The sequence below is a fragment of the Argopecten irradians genome, chromosome 1 (genome assembly GCF_041381155.1).
Source record: "Argopecten irradians isolate NY chromosome 1, Ai_NY, whole genome shotgun sequence".
Classification (NCBI taxonomy): domain Eukaryota; kingdom Metazoa; phylum Mollusca; class Bivalvia; order Pectinida; family Pectinidae; genus Argopecten; species Argopecten irradians.
In genome coordinates, this window is record NC_091134.1 from 12,214,353 (window position 1) to 12,233,681 (window position 19,329).

The window sequence follows — 19,329 nt, forward strand, 5'->3', positions numbered from 1 at the left end:
TCACGAGAACTGTGCGATTTTAACTTTAAAGTAAATAGTACTTAACAAATTCACTTTCATTCTCCTCCTCAGTAAGTAGAAGGGAACTCCCTGTCATACGATCTCACCATTCAATAAATCTTCCAAGTTTTTACTTACCGGACGTCATAAGTCCTGTCCTCTTACTTATCACAAAAATAAAATAAGCACTGCACGATCCGGAAATGACAACACAATGAAAACAAAACAAATCAAAGAAAGCAGTAGGTTTTTGTATGAATAAACAAATTTATTTATATAGCTTATAACAACCAATGAAACGATTTCTAGTGTAAAAACAAATATTCAATATATCCTTTAAAAGTGATAAAGATCAAGAGGCCCATGGACCTTAACATTCACATGGGTTCTGATACAGAATGAAATAAATATGTGTAAAGACTACTGTATATACTGGCTCCTTGAATCTATGGGGCTTTTGAAGTGATCTAAACGCAGAATTATCATAATAATAAAAATCAATGTCTTAGCTAAAATGTAAAATAGTATATTTGAAAAAAAATGTCTCTTTTTTTAAACATGTCCACAACACTTAAATGTAGCCACAGACTGAATCGGGAAGTGTGCTACAGGAAAGAACACTATTTTTAAAATATTGAATAGAAAAGAATTATCAATTAAATTGCGCGTTCAATTTCACTATGTAATCAGTGGGATCATATAGATTGAAATTTCATCGATATTTTAAACCTTTTAATTTACATCGACCGGAAAAGATCCCTGGCATTTCGCAAGTAAAGCGCTACACGTGAAGGAAAATCTGAGAGAGGAATATCGTTGGCGTTATCACAAGTAATTGTCGACTCTGGGAGGGTATTATTACATTGATAAACCGTCGACCGCAGATTGATTATAAGGCGTCCGAGAGGTTCTGTTACATTTCCATTCGGATCGGGCGTCTGCTTAAAAGTGGCACATTCCGCAACAAAATCGAGACCAAGTGTTTCCTCAAAGAAATATGTATACATCTGTGCCTTCTTGAGATCATCAATAACGTCTGGAAATCTGGTTATATTCAGAACCCCGCATGTCACGTTGTCTCTATTCTATAAAAACATGAATGTTGATATATAAGATACTGGTGATTAACTACGTATTCATCTTAAAAGTTTGACCAGTAGATGATGATATTGATACAATCAACTTTTTTTCGCGACTTATATTTCAAAATAAGTTCATGATTTTTTTTTGCATTCCTCATATGAATGAAATCATATTTTAATGTAAGCGAGATTGATATCAAATATACATATACCAATTTTTGTGAAATTACTGTAATCACAAAATTTGCAAATGTAAACTTCCTCTGAAAGACAGCTGGTTTGCAGAATAACTATATCTTTAGACCAAAACAATATCACATGAATATAATTTAGTTTTGCTATCATTAAATCATTAATTATGTAGTCAGACATCAATATATACTTGTGCATTTTCGTTTGTAATATTCTCATATGTCGTAAGACAATTATCCATCGTTGATAGGCATTTGAATTCCAGAGGTAGGTTTTGTGGATAACTGTGGAGAAGACATTTTCAAAATCTTTTGGTGGTTTGTTCTTTGTTAACCTCATTTAAAAAAAAAAAAAAAAAAAAAATTATATGAATTTCCATAAGGTTCGTTATGTATTACATTGGAGTATCATTTGTTGTTGAATTGATAAATGCCATGTCACCATTTGTGAGGGTGGCCTTATTAATTCAATATTACTGTTGAGTGTTATTTGAAAATGTGTTGATGCATGAAGATAGCATGATTGAGATAAGAAGGTGACTTACCACTGTAAGGTTCAGGTCAACAGGGCAGTAATTTCGTAAACAAAAAGCAGGCTACCCAAGAAAAAATAAATCAAGTTTAGCAACATGTATATACCATATAGGAATGTTTTATAATGTGTAAAAATATAGCTAACATATTTCAAATTCAATATTGTGAGCGTCTGCCATGCTGTACGTACGTATATTTAAATACACAGATGGGTTAATATTTTTAGAATTTTGTTCCTTTATGAGGTTTAATTCTGTATTTGCATATTATTTGTCCTTGCGGGTAGATATTAGTTGCTACGTAATGCGTCTGTGAGTGTAACGTAATATTTTCAGAGAAGTTATTTGTGTTCATAAAGTATATCCGTCACAATGGATAATACCTATCTACAAGGGATATATCTTTGTATGCTTGTAAGACGGAATACCTGTTCCGACGATCTGACAAAGGAACGGTTATATAACAATGCCTTCACTGATTTTAAAGTTATCCATCAACATGTATTATGTATAATGCACAGAAAAATCGACACATGTAAAACCATAGCTATAACTGTGACGATCGAATTATGCTTACCAAGTGTTCGTCTATTTGTTGTAAATCAAACATCGATCTGGTGATTGGATTTCCCCATGGCGACCTCGGCAGTCTGGTCTCTAGTCGCCTCAGTTGTTCGCCCTCAATCGCTTTCGATGCCACCTCATTAATTGTCAACAACAACAATATTGCCGCTGAATCTGTTATATAAAAGTGTCAAAAGCCCATTAGAATTATGTAGATCTGCTGTATACAGCAAATTGCTCAATATTGCGGTTTTTTTTCCAATTCACGGATGTATATAATTTTCGCGAATGTATATGTATCCGCTTTAGCGAAATTCAAATCTCCGCAAATATTATGAATAGCGCATGCGCGTAGCCACTGTCTTATGATCATGTCGCCTCATATGTCTGTTTAATATGACAATACTATATTGGTTTATGATGTAAGAGTTCTAAGACAAAGGGAAGAAACTTAAGGCATATTTCCTAATTCAAAACAGAACAGAAACAGTTTTAAAGACTCAGCACAAAAATCTGAGTGTACTCTCATCATAATCCGCTTCGCAGTTTATTTGGAGTCTACTGAGATGTTTTTGTTATATCTCCATAACCTATAAAATCTATTCAAATTAATCTTTAAATAAGTGTTTTTATGTGCATAAAAGTAATTTTGTTCATCTCTAGCCATTAATATGTCGTCGTCTTCCTTCACAAATGTATTATGAAGGTTAGTTCGTACATTTTTTTGTAGTTATATAAACAATATACATTGACAGAATATTAGGTAGGGTTAAGCTACTGACAAGTACTTACATAAAGTAAAATAACTTGACATGATGTTCAGTTTAGAATACATTTTTGAAAGTGAGTATGTACTGTTTTTCTGTCATATTTAAATTGTTCGTATGGCTTTCCCACACATGCATTGGGACATTTTTGTTTTCTTTTTTTAAAGCTATTGTGTATATTTAACAGTGTATAGGTAAAAAACAATACCAGATGCAATCTTTTAAATCTCCCACTTTATCACTTCTTTGTATCAGGTTAATCCGAGCATAATACTGAAAGGTGAAAAACTAAAATTAGTGACTAAACGGAACATCATTTTGTCACTGTTATACAGTGTTTTAATTATATTGCGTTATCCACTCATAAGATTTCCTTGTGCGTAAATGTTTCCAATATATTATCTAACTTCCTGAGAAGGAAGACGAAAATAAAGCGCATAAGATGAAGTGTATGAGACAAAAAAGCTGTTAACATAACATGTTATTCTTATATTTTCATTTCCAACAAGGATGAATATTATTAATATGTAGACGAATCATCGTTCTTGATTACCACTGCAGCAGCCCGCCATGTAGCCGTACTTTCAATGAAGATTGTCACTCCAAGGCGCGGGGGAAATAACTGTAGAAACTATAAAAAAATATGTTTATTGAGATTTAAGAAACATGGTTATGATATATCGAATTAAACTTCTTTCTTTTGGCAAGTATTGGAGCATGCGCTTCATTGATATTTCTAGTATTAATTTGGCATTCACCATCAGATGACTAAGACACATTCCTTAGTATCAGTAGTATAAAAATATCCTTGGTCATTGATCAACGAGACTTTTTGCTCCTATTGGAAAATGCTATTTTTGAAATCAATTGTTATATTAAAATTCAATCATTTGTTTATATCCATTTCTACTCCTTGAAACACTTTCATCCAACATTTTCAATTCTTTACTTTCATTTGACAATCACCAGTTGATAAATCAAAAGGAACACTTTAATATCAAATTATGAAAATGGTGGTCTTAATTAGAATGGTGAATATTTCCGAATACATATCTAGATTGAAATCTACATGGATTCGAAGGCTACTAAAAAATAAAAGAAAATGCTAGATTAATATTTTTGAAGCACAACACATCCAATATCATATGTATCGGATTTAGGAACTAATTTTTATCAAAAATCATAGACCATACATTGGAAGCATGTTTTTCAGGCATGGGTTAGGGTATCTGAAGCAGTACAGGTCAGAACTTCTTCTGAATTTTTAAGACCTCATTTATGATTCAGACCTATTTTTGCATTGATAATAATCCTTTTTTTTACAAAAGATGTTTTGATAAGGTTGGCTCAAAATGACCTTGGTTTTCGATGGGCCGCAAAACTCAAACAAACAAACAAACAAAAAACAAAAATTTGATGAGGGTGTTCGAAATGTTTGTGATTTATTTGACTAAGAGAATAATTTTCTTTCTCTTAATGATTTCAAACAAAGGCTCTGTACAGAATCAGAAAGGTTTTTGCTTTACCGAAGTATATGCGGTTGCATCAAGAAAATATGTAAGAATCTGGATTTAAATCTTAGGGTGTCGAATAAACTAGATAGTCCATTCATACCTAGCCATATTCATATTTCATTTAAAAAATATTAAGGGATGTAAAGATATGTAGTTATCTTTATTTGAAAAAATAAATGTTTGATAACATTAGAGCAGAAATGGAAGCAACAAGCTGTATTTAGAAACATATACTGAAAAAAAAACAAATAAAAAAAAACATTTTCAAATTACCAAAGATACATCAATCCAGTGTTTCCACTAAAGACTACAACGCCGTATACTTTGAATAATTACTTGAAACTATAGATATTTCTGAAAATAATACAAAAAATGTAATGTAATTTAAATTAGAAACAATACTAATTGGCGAGACTGAAAATTTTCAATTCTGCTCAATTTAGTTATTCTTTATATGAAGTTTTGAATTTTTTCTGTATCAAGAAAAAATAACATGGAAGGTTTGAGTTAGTTTTTGTATACAAAATATGATGTTGAAAAAAAACTGTCAATTAAAAAAGAATGTATTAAGTATTAATTGGAAAGATTTTTTTAGTAGATTTGAAATATGCCAATCAATGTTTGAATGATGTTTTTGTTGAAATGTTGAAAATATGAATGATTTGTATCAGTTTTGGTTTGTTTGTGTATTGTCTATAATTCTTATCATCTTTTTATTATATATTTTTATATTATTCTCTTTAGTATATACATTAAAGCAAAATAATAAATACCAAAGCATTATGTTACCAGAATATTCAATACACATGCAATTTTTTTAACTTATTTTTTTAACATTTGAAAAAGTTATGTCCTTTTAACTATAATTTCTTTCAAAATTATCTGTAAAATTATATATTTGTTATTGCATGTTGTGCGAGAGCCCTCCTGTGCGAGGACAATATATAGTTCGGGAAGTTGACCCACAGCCCTGGCATCTCTTACCAAAACACTGATGTGTGTATATATTTGTTGCAATGCCACAAATGTATATACACATCACATAAAATATTTGTACTGTAAAAAAAGAATTATATATTCCATTTAAACATAAAATCCCAGAGAGATCTTGGCGCCCACCATATGTCGGCTTTCTTCAACTATTGATCAATTTGTGTGAAAACAATTGTTATTTTTGGGTAAATAATGAATGTGGTGGATGAAATGAGGAGACTTTAACAAAATCTGGGGGCTTTCCCCAGGAATGTTTAGGGTTCGGGGAATTCCAAAGTTTACGTCGTCAGTTCGGCCATTTGACTCGTCCCAATATACTGAATATCTGGGTTTAGAACAATTCTGGAAGGTTATTGAGTCAAGAACTCGCTAAGTTATGTACATACAAACAGCACTAACGTGCTAAATTGAATATGCGTTCATACCACCTTTAACGCATTTTGTCCCAGAATACATATACTGCATTGATTGTATATATAAAGGTTACACAATGAGTGGTTGTTGAATATGGTTGTGAGTTGTTTTTTAAGTTACAAAAGACACGAGCTTTAGCGGATGTCTTTTTGACTTTTAAAAAATAACTTACGAGTGTGGAATGAATGCCATATCCAGCAACAACGAGTTCTGTGACTTGTTTCTACCACAATTATATCCGATTTTAGCAGACGGAAATACAACGAAGATACAGTGATGTGTGTTTGCCGAGATATGCAAATAAGATGTAGTGATATTTTCGTCAACAAAAAGGAACTTAATAATATTCAAAAGCCATGTGAATCCATTCATTTACTTTTTCTAATTGGGAACATCTTTAATGTTTGACGTATTAATTCATACAATTCTTCAAAGTTACGTCAACAATTTAACCCTCATTGTCGGAATATAAAAACATGCGCATGACAGAGCCGTGTCATTTACTTCCCGCCAAATAATCATCAAGCCATTATAATCAAGTTTAAATTTGTTTCTCATTCAGTCAATCTACCAAACTCACCAGTAAGATTCTTTTACGCCAAAACGAAATACACAGATTATGATACCAAACATAAAAACATGACGTTTTTAACAACACGATTACGTCACATATTCTGTATGCTTTCCAACAGCAGTTTTCACGTCAAGCGGCGATCACAACATACATGTAGTATGACGACACTCGATTTTTGATGACGTTGACAAATGATGACGTGTCACTGAGAAATAAGTACATGTAGTTGGATCAAAGTTCACCGTGTCAGACAGAGTTTATACCATGTTTGATCAACAGCTCTATCGTTTATTTGATACCCTGAGAGTTGAATAACACCGCCTAATGTGGTAGAAAATGTTACAAACAATGTGCAAAAGTACCTGCATGCTAGTTTAATTCAAAACAATCTTCAGAACGGAGAGATTAACTTGGCATTATGCAGGGCTACACCCTACATTATAAATTCTAGGATAATGGAACCTTATAACGATATCTCAAACGAAGTGAGTGATTTTGGCTTGTCAGCCCAAAGATTTCGAGGGATGACTACCCAAAATCTTTCAGTCCGGTTGAGATATCCCTGTCCACCTGACAAACTCATTATTTATCTATTTCTACCATACATAGTAGAAAATTAATGAAATTTTATTTGCTAGCCAGATTTTAGATTGCGGCGTTATCACAGAACGTCATTGAGACTGTTCGCTGCATGTATTAATGACGTTGTGTACATGTTTAATACTTGTGACCTGTCTTACAACCCCCTGTGTAAGATAGAGTTATCGTTTCCCACAGTTCCACAGGATATCTCTGTGAAATATGGGAGAAATTAAGATTTCCTTTGTATAAATACTTTCATATTATACTGTCCCAGACATTGTCGGAAACCCACAAGTATCTGCTGTATTTTTAGGTCACCTGACCATAGGTCGTGGTGACCTATTGCGATAGCCTTTTGTCCGTCATCGAGCGTCGTGCGTCGTTCGTTAACATTTCCTTGTGAGCGCGATAACGTAGTATTCACCAAGCTTAATGAAACCATATCTGTAGACTAACATTAGAAAGATTTCAGATGAGTTCAAAAATAGGCTTGATTCGACTATAAATTACAAAGTTATTGCCTTTTGCACTTATAATTGTCACTGGACCTTATGAACACGATAACTTCAGTAAATATAACCCGAACTTAATGACACTTTGTGGGTAGACTAAAATTGGAAAGATATCGAACGTGTTCAAAAATCGGCTTAAATCAAAAATAATTTACGGAGTTATTGCCCTTTGCACTAATTATTATTATTGAAACTTGTGAATGCGATAATTTCATTAAATATAAACCAAGCTTATGGAACTGTGTGTATACTAACATTGAAATGTTCTCGGACGAGTTAGAAAATCACCATGATTCGACGGTAATTTACGGAGTTATTGCCCTTTGCACTAATAATTATTGTTGGACATTGTGAACACGATAACTTGAGTAGATATGCACCGAGCTTAATGAACTTTTTTATGTAGACTAAAATTGGATTGATCTTGGACGGGTTGCCCTTTGCAATAATGCTTATTGAACCTTGTGAACATGATAACTTGACAAAATATGCACTCAGCTTCTTGAAACTCATGAAACTTTGTATTTAGACTAAAAATGGAAAGATCTCTGTTAAGTTCGAAAATCGACCTGATTAGATCGTAACTTACGAAGTTATTGCGCTTTGCAATTATAATTAATGAATCTTGTGAACATGGTAACTTGAGAAAATATAAACCGAGCTCAATAAACTTTTGTATGCAGACTAACATTAGAAATATCTCACGCGAGTTTGAAAATCAGCTTGATTTGACGATGATTTACGGAGTTATAAACTTTGCACTAATGATTATTATTGCACCTTGTGAATACAATTACTTAAATAAATATGCACCAAGCTTAATGAAATTTTGTATGTAGAAATATTAGATGTACATGTATATACCAATTCGCGAACAAAAGATATCAGTTGGCTGGTAAATTACATAACTGATTTGTATCAAATATCAGGTGATCGTTAAGGACCATGGGACTCTTGTTTGTCATAGCAGTAATTATATACCTTGAGAGTTTCCAACATGGGAAATAGAAAAGTGGTCAGTCTTTTTATTTGTCTACACTAGGTGTTTTTGTCAAATTATTCATTGTATAGTAAAACCTGACTTTACCGACCACTGACTTTATTAACGTCCTCTCATATCTGACTACATTTGTCAGAAAAGATACATCTTCTTTTACTTATTGTTTTTACTGTTATTTCTTATATACTGTTTCTACTGGAACCGGTACATGTATAAGACCATTATTAATACCACCGGCCCTCACTTAGTTACACACTCCTAATAGAGCATCTTGAAGGGGTACATTACTGTCTAAACAAATTACCTTGCATATTACTATGGAGTCTTATTTGGTGTTGTATATGTGAACTTATCGCTGTATATGTCTATCCATGCCAGGACTTTTTGTGACTTTTTTGTGACAATATTGTATGTCTAGTATACATATACACAAAGGAAGACCAGCTCACTTTAGAATTGAATTAATGATTTATATGTCGGTCAGTTATTACCACCATAGTCTTGGCTTTACCGACACCTACCTTATCAGACATATCTACTCGGTCCAACATACATGTTGCCATTTAAGTCAGGTTTCAATATAATAAAGTGTGGTAATCTATTGCTAAACATCAAACCATCTTGAATATTTACCTTTGCAAGTTCATTAACCTATTACTGTCTGTAATAAATATTGAGCATCCTTTTTTCAGCATATGCTGTCTTCTAAATTATATACCACTTGTGACTGCACAGTATTTACTTCAAATGTACAAAAACGAGAGAACATTACTTCATTACTATCCAGTCGGGTATGTTTTTTGAATGTTTAACAGAAATTGTTATATCCATATGCTTGTTGAAGGTGGTTATATTATGACAAGTATTGTTTTGTCAGCCAGACTTCTAAAATGAAGATCTTTTAGTTTTTTTTGTCACCTGAGACAAAGTCTAAAGTGACCTATTCTAATCGCCTTTTGTCTGTCGTCATCCGTCGTATGTCCGTGAACAATTTACATTTCCGACTTCTTCTCCAAAATCGCTGAAGCAATTTTAATTAATTTTAGAACAAACCTTCTGAAGTGTAAAGTCAATTATTTTGAATTATATGGCTTGATATAGTTTACTATAGTTAATATAATCACATTTATGAACACTATTTGCTTAATTTTATTAGAAAATAAGTCTAGCCTTGGTTAGAATTATAAGCTTGAGGTAGCATTTTAATATCATATTTATATTGGTCTTGCCGACCTCCAATCCATAATTTTACAAATCTTATTAATGAGTAGGAAGCAAATAAATGAATGACATTGATCTTATTTCTAATAGGCTTAAAACATTAAATATATTTTTGTTATATTGCAAAAAGACCCACAGGTATAGGGATCGGTTATTGACACAATTATAAATATATATAATACCGTGCTTAAGGATGATGAGCTTCATGTAACACGTTTGTTCAAACGAATGACATTGACCTACTTTCAAGGTTACATAATGGTTTCCTGTATTGCTGCTTGGATTCTGGCTGGTACCCGATAGCCCAGCTGCGTTAGTTGTAGACTTGCTCCAAGATGCACAGTCTCTATTTGATTGGTCTAGATCTAGACTAACCATTTACATATAGGTAGAGCGATTCCCTCAGAAGTTGACAAAACAGATCCAACATCTGTAACATGGTCCTTTGTGCGGTTATTCCATTTCCAAACATGTATGTATATAGGTAAGCATATGCGTATTACTTCTTTTTTAAGAATTACCGAGAGTTATGATCCTTTACGTCTCTCATTTCATCTGGAACACTCCTTAAGGTGTTGCCCAACTAGCAACCAAACATGAAAAATGTGCAAATATTAACTTTAATGTCTGAACAAATTCTTTTTCAATCTTCTTTACAGTAAGTAGAAGGGAAAATCCATATGTACTACATTCTCACCATTCAATATATCTTTCCGGTGATTACTTACCGGATATCAAAACTCCTGTCCTCATACATATCACAAAAATAAAACACATCTTATAAATACGCACTGCTGACCCGGAAGTGACAACACAAGGAAAACAATACAAATCAAGAAAAGCAGAAGCTTTTTGTATGAATATTCAAATTTATTTCTGTTGCTAATAACAACCAATGAAACGATTTTTAGTGTAAAAACAAATGTTTATAAATATCGTTTAAAAATAACAGAGATCAAGAGGCCCATGGGCCTTAACACTCACATAAGTTCTGATACAGAATGAAACAAATATATGTAAATGATACTGTGTATTGGCCCCTTGAACATATAGGGCTTTTGAAAATGACTTCGTCTTTCGTGACCTGAACGCAGAATTGTAAAAATAATAAAAAAAAATCAATGCCCTAGCTAAAATGTATAATAATATATTTATAAAATGTTATCTTTTTTAAAAATATGTCCACAACGCTAAAATGAAGCCACAGATCGAATCTCGAAATATGCTGTAGGAAAGCACACTATTTGTAAAATATTGAAAAGAAAAGAATTTACTTTTTTCGTTTATTGTAACCATATTATCAATGGTATCATATAGATAGAAATTTCATCGATAATTTAAACCTTTAATTTTACATCGACCTGAAAAGATCCCTGGCATTTCGCAAGTAAAGTGCTACACGTGAAGGAAAATCTGAGGGAGGAATATCGTTGGCGTCATCACAAGTAATTGTCGACTCTGGGAGGGTATTATTACATTGATAAACCGTCGACCGCAGATTGATTATAAGGCGTCCGAGAGGTTCTGTTACATTTCCATTCGGATCGGGCGTCTGCTTAAAAGTGTCACATTCCGCAACAAAATCGAGACCGGGTGTTTTCTCAAGGAAATATGTATACATCTGTGCCTTCTTGAGATCATCTATAACGTCTGGAAATCTGGTTATATTCAGAACCCCGCATGTCACGTTGTCTCTATTCTATAAAAACATGAATGTTGATATATAAGTTACTGGTGATTAACTCCGTGTTCATCTTAAAAGTTTGACCAGTAGAAGATGATATTGACACAATCAACTATATTTCGCGACTTATATTTCAAAATAAGTTCACGATTATTGTTATTTTTTGTTTCAATTTTGCTTTCCTAAAATGAATGGAATCTCATTTTAATGTAATCGAGATTAATATCAATGTACGGAGACCAACCTTTGCGAGATGACTATAATCGCAAAATTTGCAAATGTAAACTTTGTCTGAAAGACAGCTGGTCTGCAGAATAACCATATCTTTAGACCAAATAATATTACATTAAGATATTTTTTGCTGTTATTAAGTTATTAATTATGTAGTCCGGCATCAATATAACTTGTGCATAATTCGTTTGTAGTATTCTCATATGTCGTAAGACAATTATCCATCGTTGATAGACATTTGAATTCCAGAGATAGGTTTTGTGGATAACTGTGGAGAAGACATTTTCAAAATCTTTTGGCGGTTTGTACTTTGTTAACCTCATATTTGTTTTTTTTTCCTTTTTCATTTGTATTTCCCACAAGTTTCGCTATGTATTATATTGGAGTACATGTATCATTCGTTATTGAATTAATAAATTCCCTGTCACCATTTGTGAGGGTGGCCTGATAGATTCAATGTGATTGTTGAGTGTTACTTGAAAGTGTGTTGATGCATAAAGATAGCAAAATTGGGATAAGGAGGCGACTTACCACTGTAAGGTCAAGGTCAACAGGGCAGTAATTCAGTAAACAAAAAGCAGGCTAACCAAGAAAAAATAAATCGAGTTTAGCAACATGTATGTACAATATATGAAAGTTTTTTTTATAATAGTTAATACATTTCAGTTTCAAAATTGTGAGCGTCTGTCATGCTGTACGTACGTATATTTAATTACACAGATGGGTAAATATTTTTAGAATTTTGTTCCTTTATGAGGTTTAATTCTGTATTTGCACATTATTTGTCCTTGCAGGTAGGTATTGGTTGCTAAGTCATGCATTTGTGAACTTGACGTAATGTTTTCCGAGAAAACGACGTTATTTCTGTTCAATACCTATCTACATGGGAGATGTTTTTGTATGCAAAGAAGGAATACCTGTTCCGACAATCTGACAAAGGAACGATTATATAAGAATGTCTTTGCTGATTTTAAAATTATCTATAAATATGTATTATCTAGAATGTAAAACAAGTAAAACCATAGCTAACTGAGACGATCGAATGATGCTTACCAAGTGTTCGTTTATTTGTTGTAAATCAAGCATCGATCTGTTGATTGGATTTCCCCATTGTTTGTCCTCAATCGCTTTCGATGCAACCTCATTTACTGTCATCAACAACAGTATTGCCGCTAAACCTGTTATATAAAAGTCACAAATGCCTATTAAAATTTTATAGATCTGCTGTATAAACCAAATCACTGAATATTGCGTATTTGTTTTTTTTCTTTTTCACGGGTGTTCAATTTTTGTTTTTCTCTGCAAAATATTATAAGTATCACAGTGAAGGATAATCAACGAACATCAAAATAAAACATGAAATAAAAAATCATGCTTATGTTCTTCTACCCCCTGCGAGACGTTGATGAATAATTCATGAATAAAAAATTCACGAATATCCTCCAATTATTCATGTTTTTCCCCATGTAATTCATGAATTTAAAACTGTATGAATAATTTTGCAAAAACTATTTTAAGAACATTTATGAAATCTTTCATTTATGAATTCATCAACGTTCATGAATCTCTCTTATTCATGAAATCATGAACATTCCTGAACAACCCATTCAGGAAAATTCATCTAAAGTTCATGAATATCGTTCATGAACTTAAAACCATCATGAATGATCATGAATCTTTATTCTTGATAATTCATGTGTTATTCATGAACTACTACTCGCAGCAGTATATACAAACAATTCATGAATATTCATGAAACGTCATGAACTGGAACAATTCATGAATGTTTTTGAACTTGAGTCATGTTCATGAAGTTTAATGAATGCAAGTTGGAGTCAACGGCATCATATGCTCATAAAATTAAACTCATGTATACCAAACACAATTATTTTTGAAAATACTTACATTTATCAACAAAATAACTTCAATTGTATTTTATTTCTACATTTGTATATTTCAATTTTGCTTTTAGTGAGCATTAACATTGGCTTCAGAATTTACTTATTGGCCGGTAAAGTAAAACATGGCGTCGCCGTTTATAACTTCGCTTCTGATTGGATGAGATAACGCCGTAATGATTTTATAGAGAGTAGAGTCCCAAAATGAATTCATGATTTAGCCATGAATATGTCGTCATCTTCGTTGACAAATGTAATATGAAGTTAGTACGTAGTAATACAAACAATATACATTGATAGAATATTACTAAACAGTATGTATTGTAATCGCATTGTTAGAAAAATGTAGGGTAAAGATACTTTAAAATACTTACATAAAGTAAAATAACTTGACATGCTGTTCAGTTTAGAATATTTTTTGAATGTGAAAATATACTGTTTTTCTGTCATATTTAAATTGTTCGCATGGCTTTCCCACATTTATTGGGACTTTTTTCATTTTTTAAGATGGGGTGTATATTTTGAATTGTATAAATAAACAATAACAGATGCAATCTTTAAACCTCTCACTTCATCACTTCTTTGCATGAGGTAAATCCGATCATAATACTGAAAAGTGGAAAAACTGAAATCAGTGACTAAACGGAACTGTATTGTGTCACTGTTAAACAGTGTTTTAATCATATTACGTTACCCGCTTAAAAGATTTCCTTGGACGTAAGTGTCTCCAATATATTATCAAACTTTCTCAGAAAGAAGGCGAAAATAAAGCACACAAGTTAAGTGGATGAAGTGTATGAGACAAAAGGCTGTACTTAGGATGGATGTAATTTCCTTATATTTTCATTTCCAACAAGGATGTATATAATTAATATGTCGATGAATCAACGTTCTTGATTCCCTCTGCAGCTCGCTACCGTACTTTTAATACAACAGTCACTCTGCCGCACGTGGGAAATAACAGTAGAAACTATAAAAAAACATGTTTATTGATATTCAATGAACTTGGTTATGATATATCGAATTAAACTTCTTTCTTTTGGCAAGTATTGGAAGATGAGTTTCATTGAAATTGTTTTCGTGCATTTTGCATTCATCACATGATGATTAAAACATATCATATTTTTAAAAAAAATCTCAGAGGGATCTTGGCGTCCATCATTGGGTAATTTATGTGCGTAAAAGAATGATCTTTTTCTCTTCCCTCCTTTTCTCTCTTCCTTTGGAGTATGAGATACACGCAGGGAAACTACATACGAAGTCATGTCAACATAGCAGCAAACTTAAATACATACAATTATCTCAATCCACGCCATGCTCTTTTCTAGTCCCAGATTGTGTTTTTATAACGATACAATATACAGTGAACCACGCCCTGGCAACAACCTCTGTATAATGACACACTGCTTAAAAGGTTCATGTTTAGGGTATCAAATGGTCATTTATATATAACACAGTTTGACCTAGATAGGTACTAATGTATAACGATCGATTTGTCCTTGTCATATGGGTGGTTCAATATAGACAGGATTGATTGTATAAGAAAAAAGTGAATATACAATTCAAATTAACTTAAAGAAAGAACCATCATTAGATTCTAAGAAATAGTGATACGATGTTTTAGAAGGTTCGCTTTAGTATGTTTTGTGAAATAACGATTACAAACTTCAATTGTCAAAGTCCACGGCCATCTTTTTGCCAGATCGGTACCAATATGTACAACTAGGTCGCAACAGAAACCTACAGATACAATTTGAGAGATAAAATTTAAGCAGTTTTTGAGCAATGGCGATAACAAATCACAAATTTAAATTGTTAAAATCTCAAATGGCTGCCCATCCGCAATCTGGAATTTATTTTCTTCCAATACACAATATCCATATTTTTATACATGTATAACTAGGTGCGAAGGAAAACCTACATAAAATTTAAATTAAAGTTGAATATTGATATTATCACATATGAATTTTGATGTAATATAACAAAAGAGTACGGTATTACAAACGGCATTTAGATATTTTTAAACAATGTGTTTCGACGGGAAGAGTGCAACTCTAGTGCATCCCTTAACCAACCATGATTCTTTCCCTACAGTTTTTTTTCTGATAGTTAACCAGAAATTATTCAATATAATCATTCACCAAAACTGTATACTGAAACTGCATTTAGATCATGATATCTAAATACTGTACCAGAAGTTTCACGGCGGATCATTCAATCAACGTTTCCGATGCGTCAGCTTTTAACATTGGATCTGATATTGTAGCAAATTAAAGTTATGAAGATAAGAAGGATTGATGCTATTTTTACCCTTTCCACTAAGCATGATTATCTGTTTTTTTTTTTTTTATTAGTTTAACATCCTGTTAACAGCTAAAGTCATGTAAGGACGAGCTAGGTTTGTTGGTAGAGGAAAGCCGGAGTATTCGGAGAAAAAACACCGACCAGCGGTCAGTACCTGACAACTGCCCCACATGGAATTCGAACACACGACCCAGAGGTGGACGGCTTGGGGGTAATATGTGGAGACATCTTAACCTTTTGGCCACCGCGGCCTCATAACACTACACTCCAATAATCTACGTTTCAGTAATATTGGAAATATATACATATATATATAAATCGCGGAGGATTACTAAACAACCCCCCCTCTATATTAATATTGTCAGTGACAAATGTGTATATTCTGGTGAGAGGAGTGACCGTACATGTATACTGGCGTAACTATGGAATTCCCCGAACATTCCTATGAGGAAAGCCCTCTCCCAGTTGTAGTACGACCAGCGATTCACTTTGTTGTTTATTACCGTTACAATGCTTGTGAACACATATTCTGTTTTTATGTCATATACATATTTAATTTGATCTTATAAAAGCTCTTTATTGTTATTTTGAAATCCGTCAACTAAACATTTCCATTTCATTGTAAAATCCTACTGCTACCTGAGTACTAACATACATTATATTGTCTGTCCGCCTAAGGGTCAGTCTTGAAACCTTTATAAGGCCGAAAATGTCTTTTAGTTTATTATGAATTAAAAGCAAATTTGTCATTTATGGAAAGGTAAACCAAGTAATTAAAGTTTGATTTAATTAGATTATCATATGACGCAACATCTCATATATCATCCGAGCACGAACTAGAAGTAGTCCGATCCTGTACTAGGTTTGTATTCATCATCGCAATCGCGCTAATTTGAACGCAACCCATCTCACATCGACTATATATGTGCTCCATCTCCCAGCTTCGATGCAATTTATTCTTATAAAGTATTCCATATACATTCTATTCGGCACAATTATCTATCACTGAATTGTTGAAAACAGTACTTAAGTAAGAGAACAGGTTTTTTTCTGCGATTTCCACTCTAAAATTAAAAAAAAAATACCGACGTTTTACTTTCTGTTGGCCGAGTTCCGTTAAAGTAAAACGGAACTCGGAACCAGCAGTTTAAGGAAATTTTCTATCATTTTAGATAAAATCAGTCAATGTGCTTTAGATATATGACAAATGTTGCCATCTGTCTTTTTTATGGATTACTAGTGATAAATCCACTTTAATATAGTTTTCATATAGTTTTACTGAGACGGAACTCGGTCCACGGAAATTGAAGTTAATTGGAAAGGTATTAAAATTCTATCACAAATTATCCATGACAAAACACAACCGATAACATTTGTAATATGTTCCAATAACATAAACTGAATTTCTTTTATTTTATTTAAAAACAAATCTTACACTGCACTCGGAACTCAAAGAGTTCCGTTTTACTTAACCGGAATTCTGAAATGGGAGTTAATTGAAAATGTATGTAAACTGACTCAATCACAAATTCTCCATGACAAAACACAACAGACAACATTTGTAACATGTTTCAATCAAATGAATTCAATTTCTTTAATTTAATTTTAAGAACAAAATCCTTAAACTGAACTCGGAACTGATTCCGAATATCGTTTAGCTTAAACGGAACTCGGAACCAACTTCAGCCTCAAAAAAAAAAAAAAAAAAAAAAATCAACACATATTTGAGGAAGTCTGTGGGAATTGAGAAAAGAGTGTGGTCCAAAGGAATCTGTGTCACCCAGAGGATTTACATCAAACATATCACCTATGCTATGATTATGAACTATACTCCTAAACGATTTTTTAAAGAAAGCAAATATAAAAAGCACCATTTGATGATGTGTCTCATGAACTTCATTTAGTCTTTCTACTTGGTAGCCAATAGCTATAAGCGGGCACAACGAGAGAGAGAGAGAGAGAAAAAAAAACAAAAGAGAAAAATCAGACATTTTTCCAATACCACGATAATATATATACATGGTGTGTGACAGGGAGGGATACTGAGTCCTTACTTATACAAGATCTACATCAATTCAAAGAGCACTGTATTCCCTAATCGTATGGCTGTAAAACTCATACCTCTCCGTGGAAGAACAGCTCTTTACAATGCGGAGATGTTTCTGATAAATAAACTGATAAATATACTTGAAACTACTCGAGACTTTGTTGTTGCCGGGAGATTTATATCATTTTGTGATCTTGAGGTTTGAACATTCCTATCCTTCCTTTTTACACATGAAAGAACATTTTGCTCCCTTTTCTGGACGCTTATTTTGCCATTTTTATTTTGTAGCGACGGTAACTTGATTCTAAGAAAACTCCGATTATAACACATTTTTGTAAATATGAAAAATAGGAGATATTTTAACGTAAATCCCGCTATTTACACGTGTTTAATAGTCATAATATCATGTTAGGTGCTACAAACTATTGAAAAGGATTCAGACGTTAAATTAGCTAATTTCAAGATGTCGTTAGAAATAATTAAATTGTCCTGCAAACACGTCTGTTACACTTGTATTGTTATATGAAAAAAAATACTGATGAAACTAAACTACATATTATGTCTAAAGAAATATTGTTGTAATTAATTCATCCAATTTATTTGTCCCCCCCCACTCCGATAATTTAATAAAACAAAGTTAAAGGTCCACGACTTTTCCGAAACAGCTTTTAATGTTTAAAATTGGAATGTAAAACGAAATCGATAATTTTGTGGAGTCGCAAAAGTTATCAACTTACCGTTAATACTACACTTATCATCACCTTCTAAACAATTTGATCAACATAAATAAAATGTTAATTTTCATAGAGCGGGTCGTCTTATGTTTCCAGCCGTCGTCCTAAATATCGCCGGTATCGATATGTATTTTTTATGTCATTGATATTTTTAAAAAACCTTTGAATTCTGCTCCGGAAAGGTAGTGGACCTTTAATGAAGTAACGTTTTCTATTATATACACGCAGCAGGACGACAATGCACATTTATAAAGTTTTATGTGTCAATCGATGAAAATCAATCTCATTTTGAGAGTTATATGTATGTAATCTGGATTCGACCTCCATTTTTATGTTGGATGCCAACATTGCTCTAGTTTTCTTGTGCAAATTCACGAGTCTATCTTCCTGTTCTTCTTTTCTGCGAGGTCATATTTTGGTATGTGTATGCTATTATCATTTGCATCAAGGGATAAACGAATAATCTGTATACAGAATTTCCCTC

The 19,329-nt window shown here is 32.7% G+C and overlaps 2 long non-coding RNA genes across 3 annotated transcripts; both read right to left on the reverse strand.

Moving 5' to 3' along the window:
• Positions 1 to 169: 169 nt before the first annotated feature.
• LOC138317727 (uncharacterized) lies at positions 170 to 5,171 on the reverse strand. Of its 2 annotated transcripts, XR_011207796.1 has the most exons (5): positions 3,691 to 5,171; positions 3,346 to 3,410; positions 2,384 to 2,544; positions 1,819 to 1,869; positions 170 to 1,085 (listed from the first exon to the last, which is right to left on the reverse strand). It is a non-coding gene; the product is annotated as an uncharacterized lncRNA (long non-coding RNA). The 2 variants fall into 2 exon arrangements; XR_011207795.1 differs by having other exon boundaries at positions 172 to 1,085; positions 3,346 to 5,168.
• Positions 5,172 to 10,267: 5,096 nt separating this feature from the next.
• On the reverse strand, positions 10,268 to 16,874 carry LOC138317739 (uncharacterized). The gene is made up of 3 exons (XR_011207800.1): positions 12,916 to 16,874; positions 12,394 to 12,444; positions 10,268 to 11,646 (listed from the first exon to the last, which is right to left on the reverse strand). It is a non-coding gene; the product is annotated as an uncharacterized lncRNA (long non-coding RNA).
• Positions 16,875 to 19,329: the final 2,455 nt, after the last annotated feature.